The sequence below is a fragment of the Pseudorasbora parva genome, unplaced genomic scaffold (genome assembly GCF_024679245.1).
Source record: "Pseudorasbora parva isolate DD20220531a unplaced genomic scaffold, ASM2467924v1 scaffold_33, whole genome shotgun sequence".
NCBI lineage: Eukaryota > Metazoa > Chordata > Actinopteri > Cypriniformes > Gobionidae > Pseudorasbora > Pseudorasbora parva.
The window spans coordinates 592,334-618,518 of record NW_027125104.1 but is presented as its reverse complement, the minus strand read 5'-3'; the positions used below and the strand labels follow the sequence as shown (position 1 = coordinate 618,518).

The window sequence follows — 26,185 nt, the reverse complement described above, 5'->3', positions numbered from 1 at the left end:
CGGGGCACCTTCCATTGCTTGACTGCTGCGTGCGTGCGTGCCTGACCTTGATTTGAATCAGGTGTCCCTAATCCATCCAACACAAACCCCTGATTCGACTCATCAGCTCGTTGGTAAAGACTCTCAAATAAGAGGGACATCAAAAAACGTGCTGTGACGGTGATGAGTCAGCCGGCCGGCAACCGACGCTTTTGTTCTTCTTTTTTCCCTATGCTCATATGACCGCAGCTTGCTGCTTTCTCTGTGGCACGGTCATCGTCAACGGTCACCTCATCGTCATTCTGTATGCGCTTCCTGCGTATTTCTGTATTCTCTGACAAAATTCCAGTGGTGTTGTTGGTTCTTCTATTAGTCACAACAATTCGCAGTCCCCAAAAAGGGGAAGCACACCGTTCCTGGAGGCACTGCAATACCAGGTCGATGCGTGGAGTGGACGGAGCAAGCCCCGGTTCCGGCTCCATGTGCCAAAAATCTATTTAATATGCAGTCCCCGGATAGGGGACGTATCAGATATTAAACTGATAAGAACAGATACTACACTTGATCTTAGCCAAAAGGCCGAGAAGCGATGACACAATGACGCAGCGGCAGGGGAGCCGGCAAAGGCGACGCCCATCTGGGAAGCGGTGAGGGGGGGGAGGGTTGGCAAAGGCCGTACGTCGTAGAGACCTGAAACTTTGAGGGATGGTACTAGCCACTCGCTCTACAACATCACCAAGGCTGGCCCCCCGATGGGCCCGGCGGTGGCGCTACAGCCACCGAAAGTACGAAATGGCTCGTAGCTCCCAAACCGCACGCCGCAGAACCAAGTGTCTTATATCATCGGAATCCTTGGCTCGAGCCGAGCGAGACGCATGCCTCGGATTCGAAGGTTGCGCTGGCGAAATTTTCGGGTATTTGGGATTTTGTGAAAAACCTACTTTTGCACACTAGTCCTAGGTCTTTTGCCCGATCTGGCCCAAACCAGTGCAGAAAGATTCTCTGGAGTCTGACTGTCCGTCCAGATCGGAAAAAAAGTGGGAATTTCGATTCAGCTTGGCGGCGGCAGGCCGAAACCTACGGGCTGGGCGAGGCGGGGTCTGCTAGAACGGCTATAGCTCTTGGACGGAACGAGACAATTTCACCCAAGCCGGTACACCCGTGCACGGGCTCAGTCTGGGGTCAGGCGAGAAAGGACGCGGTGAATGGCCACCTAGTGGCGCTTTAAAATGAAAAAGCAACAACATGAGAGCGGCTATAGGCGAACGTATGTCGCGTGCTTTTTCACAGCACGCGCACGAGACAGTCGTACCATACGACAGAAAACCTCCATCCGAACAACTTTGCCTTTGGGACCACTGCTGTCAATCAACTCGTCCGTTGAATATCAAAGTTTGTGGGAAAAACCACATTCGGCAAACCGGTCGCAGGTTTCGACAACCTCGATGAAAACAGACGCAGTTCAGTTCTCTGAACTCTCCGGGTCACTGGCTGACACAGCAGAAAGAGACAGAAACATAACAAAACTGGTGCAACTTCACCCTTTGGGGCAGTGGGCGGCGCCACAAGCGTCAAGAACCGCACGCTTTTTCCCTCCACGCTATCTGCTTTTAACCAGTGTGTACAGGGGAGAGCGCGAACGCAGTCCCCCACTACCATAAATTATGCAGTCGAGATTCCCACATTTGGGGAATTCGCAGGGGTCAGCACAACCGGAGTGCAATGGCCGAGCCTCGCCCTGGGTGAACCACCTTCCTGATCATGGTGTCTCCCCTGCCAGGTAAGTATGAGTTGCCTGGCCTCCAGGCAGAGGCGCCCTATCCCCCTTCGCCATCCTCAAACACGGTGACCTTCCCCTCCCCCAAGAAAAGGAAGGACGGGGCACCTTCCATTGCTTGACTGCTGCGTGCGTGCGTGCCTGACCTTGATTTGAATCAGGTGTCCCTAATCCATCCAACACAAACCCCTGATTCGACTCATCAGCTCGTTGGTAAAGACTCTCAAATAAGAGGGACATCAAAAAACGTGCTGTGACGGTGATGAGTCAGCCGGCCGGCAACCGACGCTTTTGTTCTTCTTTTTTCCCTATGCTCATATGACCGCAGCTTGCTGCTTTCTCTGTGGCACGGTCATCGTCAACGGTCACCTCATCGTCATTCTGTATGCGCTTCCTGCGTATTTCTGTATTCTCTGACAAAATTCCAGTGGTGTTGTTGGTTCTTCTATTAGTCACAACAATTCGCAGTCCCCAAAAAGGGGAAGCACACCGTTCCTGGAGGCACTGCAATACCAGGTCGATGCGTGGAGTGGACGGAGCAAGCCCCGGTTCCGGCTCCATGTGCCAAAAATCAATTTAATATGCAGTCCCCGGATAGGGGACGTATCAGATATTAAACTGATAAGAACAGATACTACACTTGATCTTAGCCAAAAGGCCGAGAAGCGATGACACAATGACGCAGCGGCAGGGGAGCCGGCAAAGGCGACGCCCATCTGGGAAGCTGTGAGGGGGGGGAGGGTTGGCAAAGGCCGTACGTCGTAGAGACCTGAAACTTTGAGGGATGGTACTAGCCACTCGCTCTACAACATCACCAAGGCTGGCCCCCCGATGGGCCCGGCGGTGGCGCTACAGCCACCGAAAGTACGAAATGGCTCGTAGCTCCCAAACCGCACGCCGCAGAACCAAGTGTCTTATATCATCGGAATCCTTGGCTCGAGCCGAGCGAGACGCATGCCTCGGATTCGAAGGTTGCGCTGGCGAAATTTTCGGGTATTTGGGATTTTGTGAAAAACCTACTTTTGCACACTAGTCCTAGGTCTTTTGCCCGATCTGGCCCAAACCAGTGCAGAAAGATTCTCTGGAGTCTGACTGTCCGTCCAGATCGGAAAAAAAGTGGGAATTTCGATTCAGCTTGGCGGCGGCAGGCCGAAACCTACGGGCTGGGCGAGGCGGGGTCTGCTAGAACGGCTATAGCTCTTGGACGGAACGAGACAATTTCACCCAAGCCGGTACACCCGTGCACGGGCTCAGTCTGGGGTCAGGCGAGAAAGGACGCGGTGAATGGCCACCTAGTGGCGCTTTAAAATGAAAAAGCAACAACATGAGAGCGGCTATAGGCGAACGTATGTCGCGTGCTTTTTCACAGCACGCGCACGAGACAGTCGTACCATACGACAGAAAACCTCCATCCGAACAACTTTGCCTTTGGGACCACTGCTGTCAATCAACTCGTCCGTTGAATATCAAAGTTTGTGGGAAAAACCACATTCGGCAAACCGGTCGCAGGTTTCGACAACCTCGATGAAAACAGACGCAGTTCAGTTCTCTGAACTCTCCGGGTCACTGGCTGACACAGCAGAAAGAGACAGAAACATAACAAAACTGGTGCAACTTCACCCTTTGGGGCAGTGGGCGGCGCCACAAGCGTCAAGAACCGCACGCTTTTTCCCTCCACGCTATCTGCTTTTAACCAGTGTGTACAGGGGAGAGCGCGAACGCAGTCCCCCACTACCATAAATTATGCAGTCGAGATTCCCACATTTGGGGAATTCGCAGGGGTCAGCACAACCGGAGTGCAATGGCCGAGCCTCGCCCTGGGTGAACCACCTTCCTGATCATGGTGTCTCCCCTGCCAGGTAAGTATGAGTTGCCTGGCCTCCAGGCAGAGGCGCCCTATCCCCCTTCGCCATCCTCAAACACGGTGACCTTCCCCTCCCCCAAGAAAAGGAAGGACGGGGCACCTTCCATTGCTTGACTGCTGCGTGCGTGCGTGCCTGACCTTGATTTGAATCAGGTGTCCCTAATCCATCCAACACAAACCCCTGATTCGACTCATCAGCTCGTTGGTAAAGACTCTCAAATAAGAGGGACATCAAAAAACGTGCTGTGACGGTGATGAGTCAGCCGGCCGGCAACCGACGCTTTTGTTCTTCTTTTTTCCCTATGCTCATATGACCGCAGCTTGCTGCTTTCTCTGTGGCACGGTCATCGTCAACGGTCACCTCATCGTCATTCTGTATGCGCTTCCTGCGTATTTCTGTATTCTCTGACAAAATTCCAGTGGTGTTGTTGGTTCTTCTATTAGTCACAACAATTCGCAGTCCCCAAAAAGGGGAAGCACACCGTTCCTGGAGGCACTGCAATACCAGGTCGATGCGTGGAGTGGACGGAGCAAGCCCCGGTTCCGGCTCCATGTGCCAAAAATCAATTTAATATGCAGTCCCCGGATAGGGGACGTATCAGATATTAAACTGATAAGAACAGATACTACACTTGATCTTAGCCAAAAGGCCGAGAAGCGATGACACAATGACGCAGCGGCAGGGGAGCCGGCAAAGGCGACGCCCATCTGGGAAGCGGTGAGGGGGGGGAGGGTTGGCAAAGGCCGTACGTCGTAGAGACCTGAAACTTTGAGGGATGGTACTAGCCACTCGCTCTACAACATCACCAAGGCTGGCCCCCCGATGGGCCCGGCGGTGGCGCTACAGCCACCGAAAGTACGAAATGGCTCGTAGCTCCCAAACCGCACGCCGCAGAACCAAGTGTCTTATATCATCGGAATCCTTGGCTCGAGCCGAGCGAGACGCATGCCTCGGATTCGAAGGTTGCGCTGGCGAAATTTTCGGGTATTTGGGATTTTGTGAAAAACCTACTTTTGCACACTAGTCCTAGGTCTTTTGCCCGATCTGGCCCAAACCAGTGCAGAAAGATTCTCTGGAGTCTGACTGTCCGTCCAGATCGGAAAAAAAGTGGGAATTTCGATTCAGCTTGGCGGCGGCAGGCCGAAACCTACGGGCTGGGCGAGGCGGGGTCTGCTAGAACGGCTATAGCTCTTGGACGGAACGAGACAATTTCACCCAAGCCGGTACACCCGTGCACGGGCTCAGTCTGGGGTCAGGCGAGAAAGGACGCGGTGAATGGCCACCTAGTGGCGCTTTAAAATGAAAAAGCAACAACATGAGAGCGGCTATAGGCGAACGTATGTCGCGTGCTTTTTCACAGCACGCGCACGAGACAGTCGTACCATACGACAGAAAACCTCCATCCGAACAACTTTGCCTTTGGGACCACTGCTGTCAATCAACTCGTCCGTTGAATATCAAAGTTTGTGGGAAAAACCACATTCGGCAAACCGGTCGCAGGTTTCGACAACCTCGATGAAAACAGACGCAGTTCAGTTCTCTGAACTCTCCGGGTCACTGGCTGACACAGCAGAAAGAGACAGAAACATAACAAAACTGGTGCAACTTCACCCTTTGGGGCAGTGGGCGGCGCCACAAGCGTCAAGAACCGCACGCTTTTTCCCTCCACGCTATCTGCTTTTAACCAGTGTGTACAGGGGAGAGCGCGAACGCAGTCCCCCACTACCATAAATTATGCAGTCGAGATTCCCACATTTGGGGAATTCGCAGGGGTCAGCACAACCGGAGTGCAATGGCCGAGCCTCGCCCTGGGTGAACCACCTTCCTGATCATGGTGTCTCCCCTGCCAGGTAAGTATGAGTTGCCTGGCCTCCAGGCAGAGGCGCCCTATCCCCCTTCGCCATCCTCAAACACGGTGACCTTCCCCTCCCCCAAGAAAAGGAAGGACGGGGCACCTTCCATTGCTTGACTGCTGCGTGCGTGCGTGCCTGACCTTGATTTGAATCAGGTGTCCCTAATCCATCCAACACAAACCCCCGATTCGACTCATCAGCTCGTTGGTAAAGACTCTCAAATAAGAGGGACATCAAAAAACGTGCTGTGACGGTGATGAGTCAGCCGGCCGGCAACCGACGCTTTTGTTCTTCTTTTTTCCCTATGCTCATATGACCGCAGCTTGCTGCTTTCTCTGTGGCACGGTCATCGTCAACGGTCACCTCATCGTCATTCTGTATGCGCTTCCTGCGTATTTCTGTATTCTCTGACAAAATTCCAGTGGTGTTGTTGGTTCTTCTATTAGTCACAACAATTCGCAGTCCCCAAAAAGGGGAAGCACACCGTTCCTGGAGGCACTGCAATACCAGGTCGATGCGTGGAGTGGACGGAGCAAGCCCCGGTTCCGGCTCCATGTGCCAAAAATCAATTTAATATGCAGTCCCCGGATAGGGGACGTATCAGATATTAAACTGATAAGAACAGATACTACACTTGATCTTAGCCAAAAGGCCGAGAAGCGATGACACAATGACGCAGCGGCAGGGGAGCCGGCAAAGGCGACGCCCATCTGGGAAGCGGTGAGGGGGGGGAGGGTTGGCAAAGGCCGTACGTCGTAGAGACCTGAAACTTTGAGGGATGGTACTAGCCACTCGCTCTACAACATCACCAAGGCTGGCCCCCCGATGGGCCCGGCGGTGGCGCTACAGCCACCGAAAGTACGAAATGGCTCGTAGCTCCCAAACCGCACGCCGCAGAACCAAGTGTCTTATATCATCGGAATCCTTGGCTCGAGCCGAGCGAGACGCATGCCTCGGATTCGAAGGTTGCGCTGGCGAAATTTTCGGGTATTTGGGATTTTGTGAAAAACCTACTTTTGCACACTAGTCCTAGGTCTTTTGCCCGATCTGGCCCAAACCAGTGCAGAAAGATTCTCTGGAGTCTGACTGTCCGTCCAGATCGGAAAAAAAGTGGGAATTTCGATTCAGCTTGGCGGCGGCAGGCCGAAACCTACGGGCTGGGCGAGGCGGGGTCTGCTAGAACGGCTATAGCTCTTGGACGGAACGAGACAATTTCACCCAAGCCGGTACACCCGTGCACGGGCTCAGTCTGGGGTCAGGCGAGAAAGGACGCGGTGAATGGCCACCTAGTGGCGCTTTAAAATGAAAAAGCAACAACATGAGAGCGGCTATAGGCGAACGTATGTCGCGTGCTTTTTCACAGCACGCGCACGAGACAGTCGTGCCATACGACAGAAAACCTCCATCCGAACAACTTTGCCTTTGGGACCACTGCTGTCAATCAACTCGTCCGTTGAATATCAAAGTTTGTGGGAAAAACCACATTCGGCAAACCGGTCGCAGGTTTCGACAACCTCGATGAAAACAGACGCAGTTCAGTTCTCTGAACTCTCCGGGTCACTGGCTGACACAGCAGAAAGAGACAGAAACATAACAAAACTGGTGCAACTTCACCCTTTGGGGCAGTGGGCGGCGCCACAAGCGTCAAGAACCGCACGCTTTTTCCCTCCACGCTATCTGCTTTTAACCAGTGTGTACAGGGGAGAGCGCGAACGCAGTCCCCCACTACCATAAATTATGCAGTCGAGATTCCCACATTTGGGGAATTCGCAGGGGTCAGCACAACCGGAGTGCAATGGCCGAGCCTCGCCCTGGGTGAACCACCTTCCTGATCATGGTGTCTCCCCTGCCAGGTAAGTATGAGTTGCCTGGCCTCCAGGCAGAGGCGCCCTATCCCCCTTCGCCATCCTCAAACACGGTGACCTTCCCCTCCCCCAAGAAAAGGAAGGACGGGGCACCTTCCATTGCTTGACTGCTGCGTGCGTGCGTGCCTGACCTTGATTTGAATCAGGTGTCCCTAATCCATCCAACACAAACCCCTGATTCGACTCATCAGCTCGTTGGTAAAGACTCTCAAATAAGAGGGACATCAAAAAACGTGCTGTGACGGTGATGAGTCAGCCGGCCGGCAACCGACGCTTTTGTTCTTCTTTTTTCCCTATGCTCATATGACCGCAGCTTGCTGCTTTCTCTGTGGCACGGTCATCGTCAACGGTCACCTCATCGTCATTCTGTATGCGCTTCCTGCGTATTTCTGTATTCTCTGACAAAATTCCAGTGGTGTTGTTGGTTCTTCTATTAGTCACAACAATTCGCAGTCCCCAAAAAGGGGAAGCACACCGTTCCTGGAGGCACTGCAATACCAGGTCGATGCGTGGAGTGGACGGAGCAAGCCCCGGTTCCGGCTCCATGTGCCAAAAATCAATTTAATATGCAGTCCCCGGATAGGGGACGTATCAGATATTAAACTGATAAGAACAGATACTACACTTGATCTTAGCCAAAAGGCCGAGAAGCGATGACACAATGACGCAGCGGCAGGGGAGCCGGCAAAGGCGACGCCCATCTGGGAAGCGGTGAGGGGGGGGAGGGTTGGCAAAGGCCGTACGTCGTAGAGACCTGAAACTTTGAGGGATGGTACTAGCCACTCGCTCTACAACATCACCAAGGCTGGCCCCCCGATGGGCCCGGCGGTGGCGCTACAGCCACCGAAAGTACGAAATGGCTCGTAGCTCCCAAACCGCACGCCGCAGAACCAAGTGTCTTATATCATCGGAATCCTTGGCTCGAGCCGAGCGAGACGCATGCCTCGGATTCGAAGGTTGCGCTGGCGAAATTTTCGGGTATTTGGGATTTTGTGAAAAACCTACTTTTGCACACTAGTCCTAGGTCTTTTGCCCGATCTGGCCCAAACCAGTGCAGAAAGATTCTCTGGAGTCTGACTGTCCGTCCAGATCGGAAAAAAAGTGGGAATTTCGATTCAGCTTGGCGGCGGCAGGCCGAAACCTACGGGCTGGGCGAGGCGGGGTCTGCTAGAACGGCTATAGCTCTTGGACGGAACGAGACAATTTCACCCAAGCCGGTACACCCGTGCACGGGCTCAGTCTGGGGTCAGGCGAGAAAGGACGCGGTGAATGGCCACCTAGTGGCGCTTTAAAATGAAAAAGCAACAACATGAGAGCGGCTATAGGCGAACGTATGTCGCGTGCTTTTTCACAGCACGCGCACGAGACAGTCGTACCATACGACAGAAAACCTCCATCCGAACAACTTTGCCTTTGGGACCACTGCTGTCAATCAACTCGTCCGTTGAATATCAAAGTTTGTGGGAAAAACCACATTCGGCAAACCGGTCGCAGGTTTCGACAACCTCGATGAAAACAGACGCAGTTCAGTTCTCTGAACTCTCCGGGTCACTGGCTGACACAGCAGAAAGAGACAGAAACATAACAAAACTGGTGCAACTTCACCCTTTGGGGCAGTGGGCGGCGCCACAAGCGTCAAGAACCGCACGCTTTTTCCCTCCACGCTATCTGCTTTTAACCAGTGTGTACAGGGGAGAGCGCGAACGCAGTCCCCCACTACCATAAATTATGCAGTCGAGATTCCCACATTTGGGGAATTCGCAGGGGTCAGCACAACCGGAGTGCAATGGCCGAGCCTCGCCCTGGGTGAACCACCTTCCTGATCATGGTGTCTCCCCTGCCAGGTAAGTATGAGTTGCCTGGCCTCCAGGCAGAGGCGCCCTATCCCCCTTCGCCATCCTCAAACACGGTGACCTTCCCCTCCCCCAAGAAAAGGAAGGACGGGGCACCTTCCATTGCTTGACTGCTGCGTGCGTGCGTGCCTGACCTTGATTTGAATCAGGTGTCCCTAATCCATCCAACACAAACCCCTGATTCGACTCATCAGCTCGTTGGTAAAGACTCTCAAATAAGAGGGACATCAAAAAACGTGCTGTGACGGTGATGAGTCAGCCGGCCGGCAACCGACGCTTTTGTTCTTCTTTTTTCCCTATGCTCATATGACCGCAGCTTGCTGCTTTCTCTGTGGCACGGTCATCGTCAACGGTCACCTCATCGTCATTCTGTATGCGCTTCCTGCGTATTTCTGTATTCTCTGACAAAATTCCAGTGGTGTTGTTGGTTCTTCTATTAGTCACAACAATTCGCAGTCCCCAAAAAGGGGAAGCACACCGTTCCTGGAGGCACTGCAATACCAGGTCGATGCGTGGAGTGGACGGAGCAAGCCCCGGTTCCGGCTCCATGTGCCAAAAATCTATTTAATATGCAGTCCCCGGATAGGGGACGTATCAGATATTAAACTGATAAGAACAGATACTACACTTGATCTTAGCCAAAAGGCCGAGAAGCGATGACACAATGACGCAGCGGCAGGGGAGCCGGCAAAGGCGACGCCCATCTGGGAAGCGGTGAGGGGGGGGAGGGTTGGCAAAGGCCGTACGTCGTAGAGACCTGAAACTTTGAGGGATGGTACTAGCCACTCGCTCTACAACATCACCAAGGCTGGCCCCCCGATGGGCCCGGCGGTGGCGCTACAGCCACCGAAAGTACGAAATGGCTCGTAGCTCCCAAACCGCACGCCGCAGAACCAAGTGTCTTATATCATCGGAATCCTTGGCTCGAGCCGAGCGAGACGCATGCCTCGGATTCGAAGGTTGCGCTGGCGAAATTTTCGGGTATTTGGGATTTTGTGAAAAACCTACTTTTGCACACTAGTCCTAGGTCTTTTGCCCGATCTGGCCCAAACCAGTGCAGAAAGATTCTCTGGAGTCTGACTGTCCGTCCAGATCGGAAAAAAAGTGGGAATTTCGATTCAGCTTGGCGGCGGCAGGCCGAAACCTACGGGCTGGGCGAGGCGGGGTCTGCTAGAACGGCTATAGCTCTTGGACGGAACGAGACAATTTCACCCAAGCCGGTACACCCGTGCACGGGCTCAGTCTGGGGTCAGGCGAGAAAGGACGCGGTGAATGGCCACCTAGTGGCGCTTTAAAATGAAAAAGCAACAACATGAGAGCGGCTATAGGCGAACGTATGTCGCGTGCTTTTTCACAGCACGCGCACGAGACAGTCGTACCATACGACAGAAAACCTCCATCCGAACAACTTTGCCTTTGGGACCACTGCTGTCAATCAACTCGTCCGTTGAATATCAAAGTTTGTGGGAAAAACCACATTCGGCAAACCGGTCGCAGGTTTCGACAACCTCGATGAAAACAGACGCAGTTCAGTTCTCTGAACTCTCCGGGTCACTGGCTGACACAGCAGAAAGAGACAGAAACATAACAAAACTGGTGCAACTTCACCCTTTGGGGCAGTGGGCGGCGCCACAAGCGTCAAGAACCGCACGCTTTTTCCCTCCACGCTATCTGCTTTTAACCAGTGTGTACAGGGGAGAGCGCGAACGCAGTCCCCCACTACCATAAATTATGCAGTCGAGATTCCCACATTTGGGGAATTCGCAGGGGTCAGCACAACCGGAGTGCAATGGCCGAGCCTCGCCCTGGGTGAACCACCTTCCTGATCATGGTGTCTCCCCTGCCAGGTAAGTATGAGTTGCCTGGCCTCCAGGCAGAGGCGCCCTATCCCCCTTCGCCATCCTCAAACACGGTGACCTTCCCCTCCCCCAAGAAAAGGAAGGACGGGGCACCTTCCATTGCTTGACTGCTGCGTGCGTGCGTGCCTGACCTTGATTTGAATCAGGTGTCCCTAATCCATCCAACACAAACCCCTGATTCGACTCATCAGCTCGTTGGTAAAGACTCTCAAATAAGAGGGACATCAAAAAACGTGCTGTGACGGTGATGAGTCAGCCGGCCGGCAACCGACGCTTTTGTTCTTCTTTTTTCCCTATGCTCATATGACCGCAGCTTGCTGCTTTCTCTGTGGCACGGTCATCGTCAACGGTCACCTCATCGTCATTCTGTATGCGCTTCCTGCGTATTTCTGTATTCTCTGACAAAATTCCAGTGGTGTTGTTGGTTCTTCTATTAGTCACAACAATTCGCAGTCCCCAAAAAGGGGAAGCACACCGTTCCTGGAGGCACTGCAATACCAGGTCGATGCGTGGAGTGGACGGAGCAAGCCCCGGTTCCGGCTCCATGTGCCAAAAATCAATTTAATATGCAGTCCCCGGATAGGGGACGTATCAGATATTAAACTGATAAGAACAGATACTACACTTGATCTTAGCCAAAAGGCCGAGAAGCGATGACACAATGACGCAGCGGCAGGGGAGCCGGCAAAGGCGACGCCCATCTGGGAAGCGGTGAGGGGGGGGAGGGTTGGCAAAGGCCGTACGTCGTAGAGACCTGAAACTTTGAGGGATGGTACTAGCCACTCGCTCTACAACATCACCAAGGCTGGCCCCCCGATGGGCCCGGCGGTGGCGCTACAGCCACCGAAAGTACGAAATGGCTCGTAGCTCCCAAACCGCACGCCGCAGAACCAAGTGTCTTATATCATCGGAATCCTTGGCTCGAGCCGAGCGAGACGCATGCCTCGGATTCGAAGGTTGCGCTGGCGAAATTTTCGGGTATTTGGGATTTTGTGAAAAACCTACTTTTGCACACTAGTCCTAGGTCTTTTGCCCGATCTGGCCCAAACCAGTGCAGAAAGATTCTCTGGAGTCTGACTGTCCGTCCAGATCGGAAAAAAAGTGGGAATTTCGATTCAGCTTGGCGGCGGCAGGCCGAAACCTACGGGCTGGGCGAGGCGGGGTCTGCTAGAACGGCTATAGCTCTTGGACGGAACGAGACAATTTCACCCAAGCCGGTACACCCGTGCACGGGCTCAGTCTGGGGTCAGGCGAGAAAGGACGCGGTGAATGGCCACCTAGTGGCGCTTTAAAATGAAAAAGCAACAACATGAGAGCGGCTATAGGCGAACGTATGTCGCGTGCTTTTTCACAGCACGCGCACGAGACAGTCGTGCCATACGACAGAAAACCTCCATCCGAACAACTTTGCCTTTGGGACCACTGCTGTCAATCAACTCGTCCGTTGAATATCAAAGTTTGTGGGAAAAACCACATTCGGCAAACCGGTCGCAGGTTTCGACAACCTCGATGAAAACAGACGCAGTTCAGTTCTCTGAACTCTCCGGGTCACTGGCTGACACAGCAGAAAGAGACAGAAACATAACAAAACTGGTGCAACTTCACCCTTTGGGGCAGTGGGCGGCGCCACAAGCGTCAAGAACCGCACGCTTTTTCCCTCCACGCTATCTGCTTTTAACCAGTGTGTACAGGGGAGAGCGCGAACGCAGTCCCCCACTACCATAAATTATGCAGTCGAGATTCCCACATTTGGGGAATTCGCAGGGGTCAGCACAACCGGAGTGCAATGGCCGAGCCTCGCCCTGGGTGAACCACCTTCCTGATCATGGTGTCTCCCCTGCCAGGTAAGTATGAGTTGCCTGGCCTCCAGGCAGAGGCGCCCTATCCCCCTTCGCCATCCTCAAACACGGTGACCTTCCCCTCCCCCAAGAAAAGGAAGGACGGGGCACCTTCCATTGCTTGACTGCTGCGTGCGTGCGTGCCTGACCTTGATTTGAATCAGGTGTCCCTAATCCATCCAACACAAACCCCTGATTCGACTCATCAGCTCGTTGGTAAAGACTCTCAAATAAGAGGGACATCAAAAAACGTGCTGTGACGGTGATGAGTCAGCCGGCCGGCAACCGACGCTTTTGTTCTTCTTTTTTCCCTATGCTCATATGACCGCAGCTTGCTGCTTTCTCTGTGGCACGGTCATCGTCAACGGTCACCTCATCGTCATTCTGTATGCGCTTCCTGCGTATTTCTGTATTCTCTGACAAAATTCCAGTGGTGTTGTTGGTTCTTCTATTAGTCACAACAATTCGCAGTCCCCAAAAAGGGGAAGCACACCGTTCCTGGAGGCACTGCAATACCAGGTCGATGCGTGGAGTGGACGGAGCAAGCCCCGGTTCCGGCTCCATGTGCCAAAAATCAATTTAATATGCAGTCCCCGGATAGGGGACGTATCAGATATTAAACTGATAAGAACAGATACTACACTTGATCTTAGCCAAAAGGCCGAGAAGCGATGACACAATGACGCAGCGGCAGGGGAGCCGGCAAAGGCGACGCCCATCTGGGAAGCGGTGAGGGGGGGGAGGGTTGGCAAAGGCCGTACGTCGTAGAGACCTGAAACTTTGAGGGATGGTACTAGCCACTCGCTCTACAACATCACCAAGGCTGGCCCCCCGATGGGCCCGGCGGTGGCGCTACAGCCACCGAAAGTACGAAATGGCTCGTAGCTCCCAAACCGCACGCCGCAGAACCAAGTGTCTTATATCATCGGAATCCTTGGCTCGAGCCGAGCGAGACGCATGCCTCGGATTTGAAGGTTGCGCTGGCGAAATTTTCGGGTATTTGGGATTTTGTGAAAAACCTACTTTTGCACACTAGTCCTAGGTCTTTTGCCCGATCTGGCCCAAACCAGTGCAGAAAGATTCTCTGGAGTCTGACTGTCCGTCCAGATTGGAAAAAAAGTGGGAATTTCGATTCAGCTTGGCGGCGGCAGGCCGAAACCTACGGGCTGGGCGAGGCGGGGTCTGCTAGAACGGCTATAGCTCTTGGACGGAACGAGACAATTTCACCCAAGCCGGTACACCCGTGCACGGGCTCAGTCTGGGGTCAGGCGAGAAAGGACGCGGTGAATGGCCACCTAGTGGCGCTTTAAAATGAAAAAGCAACAACATGAGAGCGGCTATAGGCGAACGTATGTCGCGTGCTTTTTCACAGCACGCGCACGAGACAGTCGTGCCATACGACAGAAAACCTCCATCCGAACAACTTTGCCTTTGGGACCACTGCTGTCAATCAACTCGTCCGTTGAATATCAAAGTTTGTGGGAAAAACCACATTCGGCAAACCGGTCGCAGGTTTCGACAACCTCGATGAAAACAGACGCAGTTCAGTTCTCTGAACTCTCCGGGTCACTGGCTGACACAGCAGAAAGAGACAGAAACATAACAAAACTGGTGCAACTTCACCCTTTGGGGCAGTGGGCGGCGCCACAAGCGTCAAGAACCGCACGCTTTTTCCCTCCACGCTATCTGCTTTTAACCAGTGTGTACAGGGGAGAGCGCGAACGCAGTCCCCCACTACCATAAATTATGCAGTCGAGATTCCCACATTTGGGGAATTCGCAGGGGTCAGCACAACCGGAGTGCAATGGCCGAGCCTCGCCCTGGGTGAACCACCTTCCTGATCATGGTGTCTCCCCTGCCAGGTAAGTATGAGTTGCCTGGCCTCCAGGCAGAGGCGCCCTATCCCCCTTCGCCATCCTCAAACACGGTGACCTTCCCCTCCCCCAAGAAAAGGAAGGACGGGGCACCTTCCATTGCTTGACTGCTGCGTGCGTGCGTGCCTGACCTTGATTTGAATCAGGTGTCCCTAATCCATCCAACACAAACCCCTGATTCGACTCATCAGCTCGTTGGTAAAGACTCTCAAATAAGAGGGACATCAAAAAACGTGCTGTGACGGTGATGAGTCAGCCGGCCGGCAACCGACGCTTTTGTTCTTCTTTTTTCCCTATGCTCATATGACCGCAGCTTGCTGCTTTCTCTGTGGCACGGTCATCGTCAACGGTCACCTCATCGTCATTCTGTATGCGCTTCCTGCGTATTTCTGTATTCTCTGACAAAATTCCAGTGGTGTTGTTGGTTCTTCTATTAGTCACAACAATTCGCAGTCCCCAAAAAGGGGAAGCACACCGTTCCTGGAGGCACTGCAATACCAGGTCGATGCGTGGAGTGGACGGAGCAAGCCCCGGTTCCGGCTCCATGTGCCAAAAATCAATTTAATATGCAGTCCCCGGATAGGGGACGTATCAGATATTAAACTGATAAGAACAGATACTACACTTGATCTTAGCCAAAAGGCCGAGAAGCGATGACACAATGACGCAGCGGCAGGGGAGCCGGCAAAGGCGACGCCCATCTGGGAAGCGGTGAGGGGGGGGAGGGTTGGCAAAGGCCGTACGTCGTAGAGACCTGAAACTTTGAGGGATGGTACTAGCCACTCGCTCTACAACATCACCAAGGCTGGCCCCCCGATGGGCCCGGCGGTGGCGCTACAGCCACCGAAAGTACGAAATGGCTCGTAGCTCCCAAACCGCACGCCGCAGAACCAAGTGTCTTATATCATCGGAATCCTTGGCTCAAGCCGAGCGAGACGCATGCCTCGGATTCGAAGGTTGCGCTGGCGAAATTTTCGGGTATTTGGGATTTTGTGAAAAACCTACTTTTGCACACTAGTCCTAGGTCTTTTGCCCGATCTGGCCCAAACCAGTGCAGAAAGATTCTCTGGAGTCTGACTGTCCGTCCAGATCGGAAAAAAAGTGGGAATTTCGATTCAGCTTGGCGGCGGCAGGCCGAAACCTACGGGCTGGGCGAGGCGGGGTCTGCTAGAACGGCTATAGCTCTTGGACGGAACGAGACAATTTCACCCAAGCCGGTACACCCGTGCACGGGCTCAGTCTGGGGTCAGGCGAGAAAGGACGCGGTGAATGGCCACCTAGTGGCGCTTTAAAATGAAAAAGCAACAACATGAGAGCGGCTATAGGCGAACGTATGTCGCGTGCTTTTTCACAGCACGCGCACGAGACAGTCGTGCCATACGACAGAAAACCTCCATCCGAACAACTTTGCCTTTGGGACCACTGCTGTCAATCAACTCGTCCGTTGAATATCAAAGTTTGTGGGAAAAACCACATTCGGCAAACCGGTCGCAGGTTTCGACAACCTCGATGAAAACAGACGCAGTTCAGTTCTCTGAACTCTCCGGGTCACTGGCTGACACAGCAGAAAGAGACAGAAACATAACAAAACTGGTGCAACTTCACCCTTTGGGGCAGTGGGCGGCGCCACAAGCGTCAAGAACCGCACGCTTTTTCCCTCCACGCTATCTGCTTTTAACCAGTGTGTACAGGGGAGAGCGCGAACGCAGTCCCCCACTACCATAAATTATGCAGTCGAGATTCCCACATTTGGGGAATTCGCAGGGGTCAGCACAACCGGAGTGCAATGGCCGAGCCTCGCCCTGGGTGAACCACCTTCCTGATCATGGTGTCTCCCCTGCCAGGTAAGTATGAGTAGCCTGGCCTCCAGGCAGAGGCGCCCTATCCCCCTTCGCCATCCTCAAACACGGTGACCTTCCCCTCCCCCAAGAAAAGGAAGGACGGGGCACCTTCCATTGCTTGACTGCTGCGTGCGTGCGTGCCTGACCTTGATTTGAATCAGGTGTCCCTAATCCATCCAACACAAACCCCTGATTCGACTCATCAGCTCGTTGGTAAAGACTCTCAAATAAGAGGGACATCAAAAAACGTGCTGTGACGGTGATGAGTCAGCCGGCCGGCAACCGACGCTTTTGTTCTTCTTTTTTCCCTATGCTCATATGACCGCAGCTTGCTGCTTTCTCTGTGGCACGGTCATCGTCAACGGTCACCTCATCGTCATTCTGTATGCGCTTCCTGCGTATTTCTGTATTCTCTGACAAAATTCCAGTGGTGTTGTTGGTTCTTCTATTAGTCACAACAATTCGCAGTCCCCAAAAAGGGGAAGCACACCGTTCCTGGAGGCACTGCAATACCAGGTCGATGCGTGGAGTGGACGGAGCAAGCCCCGGTTCCGGCTCCATGTGCCAAAAATCAATTTAATATGCAGTCCCCGGATAGGGGACGTATCAGATATTAAACTGATAAGAACAGATACTACACTTGATCTTAGCCAAAAGGCCGAGAAGCGATGACACAATGACGCAGCGGCAGGGGAGCCGGCAAAGGCGACGCCCATCTGGGAAGCGGTGAGGGGGGGGAGGGTTGGCAAAGGCCGTACGTCGTAGAGACCTGAAACTTTGAGGGATGGTACTAGCCACTCGCTCTACAACATCACCAAGGCTGGCCCCCCGATGGGCCCGGCGGTGGCGCTACAGCCACCGAAAGTACGAAATGGCTCGTAGCTCCCAAACCGCACGCCGCAGAACCAAGTGTCTTATATCATCGGAATCCTTGGCTCGAGCCGAGCGAGACGCATGCCTCGGATTCGAAGGTTGCGCTGGCGAAATTTTCGGGTATTTGGGATTTTGTGAAAAACCTACTTTTGCACACTAGTCCTAGGTCTTTTGCCCGATCTGGCCCAAACCAGTGCAGAAAGATTCTCTGGAGTCTGACTGTCCGTCCAGATCGGAAAAAAAGTGGGAATTTCGATTCAGCTTGGCGGCGGCAGGCCGAAACCTACGGGCTGGGCGAGGCGGGGTCTGCTAGAACGGCTATAGCTCTTGGACGGAACGAGACAATTTCACCCAAGCCGGTACACCCGTGCACGGGCTCAGTCTGGGGTCAGGCGAGAAAGGACGCGGTGAATGGCCACCTAGTGGCGCTTTAAAATGAAAAAGCAACAACATGAGAGCGGCTATAGGCGAACGTATGTCGCGTGCTTTTTCACAGCACGCGCACGAGACAGTCGTACCATACGACAGAAAACCTCCATCCGAACAACTTTGCCTTTGGGACCACTGCTGTCAATCAACTCGTCCGTTGAATATCAAAGTTTGTGGGAAAAACCACATTCGGCAAACCGGTCGCAGGTTTCGACAACCTCGATGAAAACAGACGCAGTTCAGTTCTCTGAACTCTCCGGGTCACTGGCTGACACAGCAGAAAGAGACAGAAACATAACAAAACTGGTGCAACTTCACCCTTTGGGGCAGTGGGCGGCGCCACAAGCGTCAAGAACCGCACGCTTTTTCCCTCCACGCTATCTGCTTTTAACCAGTGTGTACAGGGGAGAGCGCGAACGCAGTCCCCCACTACCATAAATTATGCAGTCGAGATTCCCACATTTGGGGAATTCGCAGGGGTCAGCACAACCGGAGTGCAATGGCCGAGCCTCGCCCTGGGTGAACCACCTTCCTGATCATGGTGTCTCCCCTGCCAGGTAAGTATGAGTTGCCTGGCCTCCAGGCAGAGGCGCCCTATCCCCCTTCGCCATCCTCAAACACGGTGACCTTCCCCTCCCCCAAGAAAAGGAAGGACGGGGCACCTTCCATTGCTTGACTGCTGCGTGCGTGCGTGCCTGACCTTGATTTGAATCAGGTGTCCCTAATCCATCCAACACAAACCCCTGATTCGACTCATCAGCTCGTTGGTAAAGACTCTCAAATAAGAGGGACATCAAAAAACGTGCTGTGACGGTGATGAGTCAGCCGGCCGGCAACCGACGCTTTTGTTCTTCTTTTTTCCCTATGCTCATATGACCGCAGCTTGCTGCTTTCTCTGTGGCACGGTCATCGTCAACGGTCACCTCATCGTCATTCTGTATGCGCTTCCTGCGTATTTCTGTATTCTCTGACAAAATTCCAGTGGTGTTGTTGGTTCTTCTATTAGTCACAACAATTCGCAGTCCCCAAAAAGGGGAAGCACACCGTTCCTGGAGGCACTGCAATACCAGGTCGATGCGTGGAGTGGACGGAGCAAGCCCCGGTTCCGGCTCCATGTGCCAAAAATCAATTTAATATGCAGTCCCCGGATAGGGGACGTATCAGATATTAAACTGATAAGAACAGATACTACACTTGATCTTAGCCAAAAGGCCGAGAAGCGATGACACAATGACGCAGCGGCAGGGGAGCCGGCAAAGGCGACGCCCATCTGGGAAGCGGTGAGGGGGGGGAGGGTTGGCAAAGGCCGTACGTCGTAGAGACCTGAAACTTTGAGGGATGGTACTAGCCACTCGCTCTACAACATCACCAAGGCTGGCCCCCCGATGGGCCCGGCGGTGGCGCTACAGCCACCGAAAGTACGAAATGGCTCGTAGCTCCCAAACCGCACGCCGCAGAACCAAGTGTCTTATATCATCGGAATCCTTGGCTCGAGCCGAGCGAGACGCATGCCTCGGATTCGAAGGTTGCGCTGGCGAAATTTTCGGGTATTTGGGATTTTGTGAAAAACCTACTTTTGCACACTAGTCCTAGGTCTTTTGCCCGATCTGGCCCAAACCAGTGCAGAAAGATTCTCTGGAGTCTGACTGTCCGTCCAGATCGGAAAAAAAGTGGGAATTTCGATTCAGCTTGGCGGCGGCAGGCCGAAACCTACGGGCTGGGCGAGGCGGGGTCTGCTAGAACGGCTATAGCTCTTGGACGGAACGAGACAATTTCACCCAAGCCGGTACACCCGTGCACGGGCTCAGTCTGGGGTCAGGCGAGAAAGGACGCGGTGAATGGCCACCTAGTGGCGCTTTAAAATGAAAAAGCAACAACATGAGAGCGGCTATAGGCGAACGTATGTCGCGTGCTTTTTCACAGCACGCGCACGAGACAGTCGTGCCATACGACAGAAAACCTCCATCCGAACAACTTTGCCTTTGGGACCACTGCTGTCAATCAACTCGTCCGTTGAATATCAAAGTTTGTGGGAAAAACCACATTCGGCAAACCGGTCGCAGGTTTCGACAACCTCGATGAAAACAGACGCAGTTCAGTTCTCTGAACTCTCCGGGTCACTGGCTGACACAGCAGAAAGAGACAGAAACATAACAAAACTGGTGCAACTTCACCCTTTGGGGCAGTGGGCGGCGCCACAAGCGTCAAGAACCGCACGCTTTTTCCCTCCACGCTATCTGCTTTTAACCAGTGTGTACAGGGGAGAGCGCGAACGCAGTCCCCCACTACCATAAATTATGCAGTCGAGATTCCCACATTTGGGGAATTCGCAGGGGTCAGCACAACCGGAGTGCAATGGCCGAGCCTCGCCCTGGGTGAACCACCTTCCTGATCATGGTGTCTCCCCTGCCAGGTAAGTATGAGTTGCCTGGCCTCCAGGCAGAGGCGCCCTATCCCCCTTCGCCATCCTCAAACACGGTGACCTTCCCCTCCCCCAAGAAAAGGAAGGACGGGGCACCTTCCATTGCTTGACTGCTGCGTGCGTGCGTGCCTGACCTTGATTTGAATCAGGTGTCCCTAATCCATCCAACACAAACCCCTGATTCGACTCATCAGCTCGTTGGTAAAGACTCTCAAATAAGAGGGACATCAAAAAACGTGCTGTGACGGTGATGAGTCAGCCGGCCGGCAACCGACGCTTTTGTTCTTCTTTTTTCCCTATGCTCATATGACCGCAGCTTGCTGCTTTCTCTGTGGCACGGTCATCGTCAACGGTCACCTCATCGTCATTCTGTATGCGCTTCCTGCGTATTTCTGTATTCTCTGACAAAATTCCAGTGGTGTTGTTGGTTCTTCTATTAGTCACAACAATTCGCAGTCCCCAAAAAGGGGAAGCACACCGTTCCTGGAGGCACTGCAATACCAGGTCGATGCGTGGAGTGGACGGAGCAAGCCCCGGTTCCGGCTCCATGTGCCAAAAATCAATTTAATATGCAGTCCCCGGATAGGGGACGTATCAGATATTAAACTGATAAGAACAGATACTACACTTGATCTTAGCCAAAAGGCCGAGAAGCGATGACACAATGACGCAGCGGCAGGGGAGCCGGCAAAGGCGACGCCCATCTGGGAAGCGGTGAGGGGGGGGAGGGTTGGCAAAGGCCGTACGTCGTAGAGACCTGAAACTTTGAGGGATGGTACTAGCCACTCGCTCTACAACATCACCAAGGCTGGCCCCCCGATGGGCCCGGCGGTGGCGCTACAGCCACCGAAAGTACGAAATGGCTCGTAGCTCCCAAACCGCACGCCGCAGAACCAAGTGTCTTATATCATCGGAATCCTTGGCTCGAGCCGAGCGAGACGCATGCCTCGGATTCGAAGGTTGCGCTGGCGAAATTTTCGGGTATTTGGGATTTTGTGAAAAACCTACTTTTGCACACTAGTCCTAGGTCTTTTGCCCGATCTGGCCCAAACCAGTGCAGAAAGATTCTCTGGAGTCTGACTGTCCGTCCAGATCGGAAAAAAAGTGGGAATTTCGATTCAGCTTGGCGGCGGCAGGCCGAAACCTACGGGCTGGGCGAGGCGGGGTCTGCTAGAACGGCTATAGCTCTTGGACGGAACGAGACAATTTCACCCAAGCCGGTACACCCGTGCACGGGCTCAGTCTGGGGTCAGGCGAGAAAGGACGCGGTGAATGGCCACCTAGTGGCGCTTTAAAATGAAAAAGCAACAACATGAGAGCGGCTATAGGCGAACGTATGTCGCGTGCTTTTTCACAGCACGCGCACGAGACAGTCGTGCCATACGACAGAAAACCTCCATCCGAACAACTTTGCCTTTGGGACCACTGCTGTCAATCAACTCGTCCGTTGAATATCAAAGTTTGTGGGAAAAACCACATTCGGCAAACCGGTCGCAGGTTTCGACAACCTCGATGAAAACAGACGCAGTTCAGTTCTCTGAACTCTCCGGGTCACTGGCTGACACAGCAGAAAGAGACAGAAACATAACAAAACTGGTGCAACTTCACCCTTTGGGGCAGTGGGCGGCGCCACAAGCGTCAAGAACCGCACGCTTTTTCCCTCCACGCTATCTGCTTTTAACCAGTGTGTACAGGGGAGAGCGCGAACGCAGTCCCCCACTACCATAAATTATGCAGTCGAGATTCCCACATTTGGGGAATTCGCAGGGGTCAGCACAACCGGAGTGCAATGGCCGAGCCTCGCCCTGGGTGAACCACCTTCCTGATCATGGTGTCTCCCCTGCCAGGTAAGTATGAGTTGCCTGGCCTCCAGGCAGAGGCGCCCTATCCCCCTTCGCCATCCTCAAACACGGTGACCTTCCCCTCCCCCAAGAAAAGGAAGGACGGGGCACCTTCCATTGCTTGACTGCTGCGTGCGTGCGTGCCTGACCTTGATTTGAATCAGGTGTCCCTAATCCATCCAACACAAACCCCTGATTCGACTCATCAGCTCGTTGGTAAAGACTCTCAAATAAGAGGGACATCAAAAAACGTGCTGTGACGGTGATGAGTCAGCCGGCCGGCAACCGACGCTTTTGTTCTTCTTTTTTCCCTATGCTCATATGACCGCAGCTTGCTGCTTTCTCTGTGGCACGGTCATCGTCAACGGTCACCTCATCGTCATTCTGTATGCGCTTCCTGCGTATTTCTGTATTCTCTGACAAAATTCCAGTGGTGTTGTTGGTTCTTCTATTAGTCACAACAATTCGCAGTCCCCAAAAAGGGGAAGCACACCGTTCCTGGAGGCACTGCAATACCAGGTCGATGCGTGGAGTGGACGGAGCAAGCCCCGGTTCCGGCTCCATGTGCCAAAAATCAATTTAATATGCAGTCCCCGGATAGGGGACGTATCAGATATTAAACTGATAAGAACAGATACTACACTTGATCTTAGCCAAAAGGCCGAGAAGCGATGACACAATGACGCAGCGGCAGGGGAGCCGGCAAAGGCGACGCCCATCTGGGAAGCGGTGAGGGGGGGGAGGGTTGGCAAAGGCCGTACGTCGTAGAGACCTGAAACTTTGAGGGATGGTACTAGCCACTCGCTCTACAACATCACCAAGGCTGGCCCCCCGATGGGCCCGGCGGTGGCGCTACAGCCACCGAAAGTACGAAATGGCTCGTAGCTCCCAAACCGCACGCCGCAGAACCAAGTGTCTTATATCATCGGAATCCTTGGCTCGAGCCGAGCGAGACGCATGCCTCGGATTCGAAGGTTGCGCTGGCGAAATTTTCGGGTATTTGGGATTTTGTGAAAAACCTACTTTTGCACACTAGTCCTAGGTCTTTTGCCCGATCTGGCCCAAACCAGTGCAGAAAGATTCTCTGGAGTCTGACTGTCCGTCCAGATCGGAAAAAAAGTGGGAATTTCGATTCAGCTTGGCGGCGGCAGGCCGAAACCTACGGGCTGGGCGAGGCGGGGTCTGCTAGAACGGCTATAGCTCTTGGACGGAACGAGACAATTTCACCCAAGCCGGTACACCCGTGCACGGGCTCAGTCTGGGGTCAGGCGAGAAAGGACGCGGTGAATGGCCACCTAGTGGCGCTTTAAAATGAAAAAGCAACAACATGAGAGCGGCTATAGGCGAACGTATGTCGCGTGCTTTTTCACAGCACGCGCACGAGACAGTCGTACCATACGACAGAAAACCTCCATCCGAACAACTTTGCCTTTGGGACCACTGCTGTCAATCAACTCGTCCGTTGAATATCAAAGTTTGTGGGAAAAACCACATTCGGCAAACCGGTCGCAGGTTTCGACAACCTCGATGAAAACAGACGCAGTTCAGTTCTCTGAACTCTCCGGGTCACTGGCTGACACAGCAGAAAGAGACAGAAACATAACAAAACTGGTGCAACTTCACCCTTTGGGGCAGTGGGCGGCGCCACAAGCGTCAAGAACCGCACGCTTTTTCCCTCCACGCTATCTGCTTTTAACCAGTGTGTACAGGGGAGAGCGCGAACGCAGTCCCCCACTACCATAAATTATGCAGTCGAGATTCCCACATTTGGGGAATTCGCAGGGGTCAGCACAACCGGAGTGCAATGGTTGCATCGGAAATATCATCGGAATCCTTGGCTCGAGCCGAGCGAGACGCATGCCTCGGATTCGAAGGTTGCGCTGGCGAAATTTTCGGGTATTTGGGATTTTGTGAAAAACCTACTTTTGCACACTAGTCCTAGGTCTTTTGCCCGATCTGGCCCAAACCAGTGCAGAAAGATTCTCTGGAGTCTGACTGTCCGTCCAGATCGGAAAAAAAGTGGGAATTTCGATTCAGCTTGGCGGCGGCAGGCCGAAACCTACGGGCTGGGCGAGGCGGGGTCTGCTAGAACGGCTATAGCTCTTGGACGGAACGAGACAATTTCACCCAAGCCGGTACACCCGTGCACGGGCTCAGTCTGGGGTCAGGCGAGAAAGGACGCGGTGAATGGCCACCTAGTGGCGCTTTAAAATGAAAAAGCAACAACATGAGAGCGGCTATAGGCGAACGTATGTCGCGTGCTTTTTCACAGCACGCGCACGAGACAGTCGTACCATACGACAGAAAACCTCCATCCGAACAACTTTGCCTTTGGGACCACTGCTGTCAATCAACTCGTCCGTTGAATATCAAAGTTTGTGGGAAAAACCACATTCGGCAAACCGGTCGCAGGTTTCGACAACCTCGATGAAAACAGACGCAGTTCAGTTCTCTGAACTCTCCGGGTCACTGGCTGACACAGCAGAAAGAGACAGAAACATAACAAAACTGGTGCAACTTCACCCTTTGGGGCAGTGGGCGGCGCCACAAGCGTCAAGAACCGCACGCTTTTTCCCTCCACGCTATCTGCTTTTAACCAGTGTGTACAGGGGAGAGCGCGAACGCAGTCCCCCACTACCATAAATTATGCAGTCGAGATTCCCACATTTGGGGAATTCGCAGGGGTCAGCACAACCGGAGTGCAATGGTTGCATCGGAAATATCATCGGAATCCTTGGCTCGAGCCGAGCGAGACGCATGCCTCGGATTCGAAGGTTGCGCTGGCGAAATTTTCGGGTATTTGGGATTTTGTGAAAAACCTACTTTTGCACACTAGTCCTAGGTCTTTTGCCCGATCTGGCCCAAACCAGTGCAGAAAGATTCTCTGGAGTCTGACTGTCCGTCCAGATCGGAAAAAAAGTGGGAATTTCGATTCAGCTTGGCGGCGGCAGGCCGAAACCTACGGGCTGGGCGAGGCGGGGTCTGCTAGAACGGCTATAGCTCTTGGACGGAACGAGACAATTTCACCCAAGCCGGTACACCCGTGCACGGGCTCAGTCTGGGGTCAGGCGAGAAAGGACGCGGTGAATGGCCACCTAGTGGCGCTTTAAAATGAAAAAGCAACAACATGAGAGCGGCTATAGGCGAACGTATGTCGCGTGCTTTTTCACAGCACGCGCACGAGACAGTCGTACCATACGACAGAAAACCTCCATCCGAACAACTTTGCCTTTGGGACCACTGCTGTCAATCAACTCGTCCGTTGAATATCAAAGTTTGTGGGAAAAACCACATTCGGCAAACCGGTCGCAGGTTTCGACAACCTCGATGAAAACAGACGCAGTTCAGTTCTCTGAACTCTCCGGGTCACTGGCTGACACAGCAGAAAGAGACAGAAACATAACAAAACTGGTGCAACTTCACCCTTTGGGGCAGTGGGCGGCGCCACAAGCGTCAAGAACCGCACGCTTTTTCCCTCCACGCTATCTGCTTTTAACCAGTGTGTACAGGGGAGAGCGCGAACGCAGTCCCCCACTACCATAAATTATGCAGTCGAGATTCCCACATTTGGGGAATTCGCAGGGGTCAGCACAACCGGAGTGCAATGGCCGAGCCTCGCCCTGGGTGAACCACCTTCCTGATCATGGTGTCTCCCCTGCCAGGTAAGTATGAGTTGCCTGGCCTCCAGGCAGAGGCGCCCTATCCCCCTTCGCCATCCTCAAACACGGTGACCTTCCCCTCCCCCAAGAAAAGGAAGGACGGGGCACCTTCCATTGCTTGACTGCTGCGTGCGTGCGTGCGTGACCTTGATTTGAATCAGGTGTCCCTAATCCATCCAACACAAACCCCTGATTCGACTCATCAGCTCGTTGGTAAAGACTCTCAAATAAGAGGGACATCAAAAAACGTGCTGTGACGGTGATGAGTCAGCCGGCCGGCAACCGACGCTTTTGTTCTTCTTTTTTCCCTATGCTCATATGACCGCAGCTTGCTGCTTTCTCTGTGGCACGGTCATC

At 53.5% G+C, this 26,185-nt stretch overlaps 26 non-coding genes and 2 pseudogenes across 26 annotated transcripts; all 28 read right to left on the bottom strand.

Annotated features, from left to right (window-relative positions):
- Positions 1-379: 379 nt before the first annotated feature.
- LOC137066800 (U2 spliceosomal RNA) lies at positions 380-570 on the bottom strand. The gene has a single exon (XR_010902687.1). It is a non-coding gene; the product is annotated as a U2 spliceosomal RNA (small nuclear RNA).
- Positions 571-1,603: 1,033 nt separating this feature from the next.
- On the bottom strand, positions 1,604-1,767 carry LOC137067117 (U1 spliceosomal RNA). The gene has a single exon (XR_010902937.1). It is a non-coding gene; the product is annotated as a U1 spliceosomal RNA (small nuclear RNA).
- Positions 1,768-2,235: 468 nt separating this feature from the next.
- Positions 2,236-2,426, bottom strand: LOC137066637 (U2 spliceosomal RNA). Its single transcript, XR_010902539.1, has one exon. It is a non-coding gene; the product is annotated as a U2 spliceosomal RNA (small nuclear RNA).
- A 1,033-nt stretch (positions 2,427-3,459) lies between these two features.
- Positions 3,460-3,623, bottom strand: LOC137067116 (U1 spliceosomal RNA). The gene has a single exon (XR_010902936.1). It is a non-coding gene; the product is annotated as a U1 spliceosomal RNA (small nuclear RNA).
- A 468-nt stretch (positions 3,624-4,091) lies between these two features.
- Positions 4,092-4,282, bottom strand: LOC137066635 (U2 spliceosomal RNA). The gene has a single exon (XR_010902538.1). It is a non-coding gene; the product is annotated as a U2 spliceosomal RNA (small nuclear RNA).
- Positions 4,283-5,315: 1,033 nt separating this feature from the next.
- LOC137067115 (U1 spliceosomal RNA) lies at positions 5,316-5,479 on the bottom strand. The gene has a single exon (XR_010902935.1). It is a non-coding gene; the product is annotated as a U1 spliceosomal RNA (small nuclear RNA).
- Positions 5,480-5,947: 468 nt separating this feature from the next.
- On the bottom strand, positions 5,948-6,138 carry LOC137066634 (U2 spliceosomal RNA). Its single transcript, XR_010902537.1, has one exon. It is a non-coding gene; the product is annotated as a U2 spliceosomal RNA (small nuclear RNA).
- A 1,033-nt stretch (positions 6,139-7,171) lies between these two features.
- LOC137067113 (U1 spliceosomal RNA) lies at positions 7,172-7,335 on the bottom strand. The gene has a single exon (XR_010902933.1). It is a non-coding gene; the product is annotated as a U1 spliceosomal RNA (small nuclear RNA).
- Positions 7,336-7,803: 468 nt separating this feature from the next.
- LOC137066633 (U2 spliceosomal RNA) lies at positions 7,804-7,994 on the bottom strand. Its single transcript, XR_010902536.1, has one exon. It is a non-coding gene; the product is annotated as a U2 spliceosomal RNA (small nuclear RNA).
- Positions 7,995-9,027: 1,033 nt separating this feature from the next.
- On the bottom strand, positions 9,028-9,191 carry LOC137067112 (U1 spliceosomal RNA). The gene has a single exon (XR_010902932.1). It is a non-coding gene; the product is annotated as a U1 spliceosomal RNA (small nuclear RNA).
- A 468-nt stretch (positions 9,192-9,659) lies between these two features.
- On the bottom strand, positions 9,660-9,850 carry LOC137066798 (U2 spliceosomal RNA). Its single transcript, XR_010902685.1, has one exon. It is a non-coding gene; the product is annotated as a U2 spliceosomal RNA (small nuclear RNA).
- Positions 9,851-10,883: 1,033 nt separating this feature from the next.
- LOC137067110 (U1 spliceosomal RNA) lies at positions 10,884-11,047 on the bottom strand. The gene has a single exon (XR_010902931.1). It is a non-coding gene; the product is annotated as a U1 spliceosomal RNA (small nuclear RNA).
- A 468-nt stretch (positions 11,048-11,515) lies between these two features.
- On the bottom strand, positions 11,516-11,706 carry LOC137066632 (U2 spliceosomal RNA). The gene has a single exon (XR_010902535.1). It is a non-coding gene; the product is annotated as a U2 spliceosomal RNA (small nuclear RNA).
- A 1,033-nt stretch (positions 11,707-12,739) lies between these two features.
- Positions 12,740-12,903, bottom strand: LOC137067109 (U1 spliceosomal RNA). The gene has a single exon (XR_010902930.1). It is a non-coding gene; the product is annotated as a U1 spliceosomal RNA (small nuclear RNA).
- Positions 12,904-13,371: 468 nt separating this feature from the next.
- LOC137066631 (U2 spliceosomal RNA) lies at positions 13,372-13,562 on the bottom strand. Its single transcript, XR_010902534.1, has one exon. It is a non-coding gene; the product is annotated as a U2 spliceosomal RNA (small nuclear RNA).
- A 1,033-nt stretch (positions 13,563-14,595) lies between these two features.
- On the bottom strand, positions 14,596-14,759 carry LOC137067108 (U1 spliceosomal RNA). The gene has a single exon (XR_010902929.1). It is a non-coding gene; the product is annotated as a U1 spliceosomal RNA (small nuclear RNA).
- Positions 14,760-15,227: 468 nt separating this feature from the next.
- Positions 15,228-15,418, bottom strand: LOC137066630 (U2 spliceosomal RNA). Its single transcript, XR_010902533.1, has one exon. It is a non-coding gene; the product is annotated as a U2 spliceosomal RNA (small nuclear RNA).
- A 1,033-nt stretch (positions 15,419-16,451) lies between these two features.
- On the bottom strand, positions 16,452-16,615 carry LOC137067107 (U1 spliceosomal RNA). Its single transcript, XR_010902928.1, has one exon. It is a non-coding gene; the product is annotated as a U1 spliceosomal RNA (small nuclear RNA).
- Positions 16,616-17,083: 468 nt separating this feature from the next.
- Positions 17,084-17,274, bottom strand: LOC137066629 (U2 spliceosomal RNA). Its single transcript, XR_010902532.1, has one exon. It is a non-coding gene; the product is annotated as a U2 spliceosomal RNA (small nuclear RNA).
- Positions 17,275-18,307: 1,033 nt separating this feature from the next.
- LOC137067106 (U1 spliceosomal RNA) lies at positions 18,308-18,471 on the bottom strand. The gene has a single exon (XR_010902927.1). It is a non-coding gene; the product is annotated as a U1 spliceosomal RNA (small nuclear RNA).
- Positions 18,472-18,939: 468 nt separating this feature from the next.
- Positions 18,940-19,130, bottom strand: LOC137066628 (U2 spliceosomal RNA). Its single transcript, XR_010902531.1, has one exon. It is a non-coding gene; the product is annotated as a U2 spliceosomal RNA (small nuclear RNA).
- A 1,033-nt stretch (positions 19,131-20,163) lies between these two features.
- On the bottom strand, positions 20,164-20,327 carry LOC137067105 (U1 spliceosomal RNA). Its single transcript, XR_010902926.1, has one exon. It is a non-coding gene; the product is annotated as a U1 spliceosomal RNA (small nuclear RNA).
- A 468-nt stretch (positions 20,328-20,795) lies between these two features.
- Positions 20,796-20,986, bottom strand: LOC137066626 (U2 spliceosomal RNA). Its single transcript, XR_010902529.1, has one exon. It is a non-coding gene; the product is annotated as a U2 spliceosomal RNA (small nuclear RNA).
- Positions 20,987-22,019: 1,033 nt separating this feature from the next.
- On the bottom strand, positions 22,020-22,183 carry LOC137067104 (U1 spliceosomal RNA). The gene has a single exon (XR_010902925.1). It is a non-coding gene; the product is annotated as a U1 spliceosomal RNA (small nuclear RNA).
- Positions 22,184-22,651: 468 nt separating this feature from the next.
- On the bottom strand, positions 22,652-22,842 carry LOC137066624 (U2 spliceosomal RNA). Its single transcript, XR_010902528.1, has one exon. It is a non-coding gene; the product is annotated as a U2 spliceosomal RNA (small nuclear RNA).
- Positions 22,843-23,875: 1,033 nt separating this feature from the next.
- Positions 23,876-24,061, bottom strand: LOC137067366 (U1 spliceosomal RNA; annotated as a pseudogene).
- A 714-nt stretch (positions 24,062-24,775) lies between these two features.
- Positions 24,776-24,961, bottom strand: LOC137067365 (U1 spliceosomal RNA; annotated as a pseudogene).
- A 714-nt stretch (positions 24,962-25,675) lies between these two features.
- Positions 25,676-25,839, bottom strand: LOC137067103 (U1 spliceosomal RNA). The gene has a single exon (XR_010902924.1). It is a non-coding gene; the product is annotated as a U1 spliceosomal RNA (small nuclear RNA).
- Between the last annotated feature and the right edge of the window lie 346 nt (positions 25,840-26,185).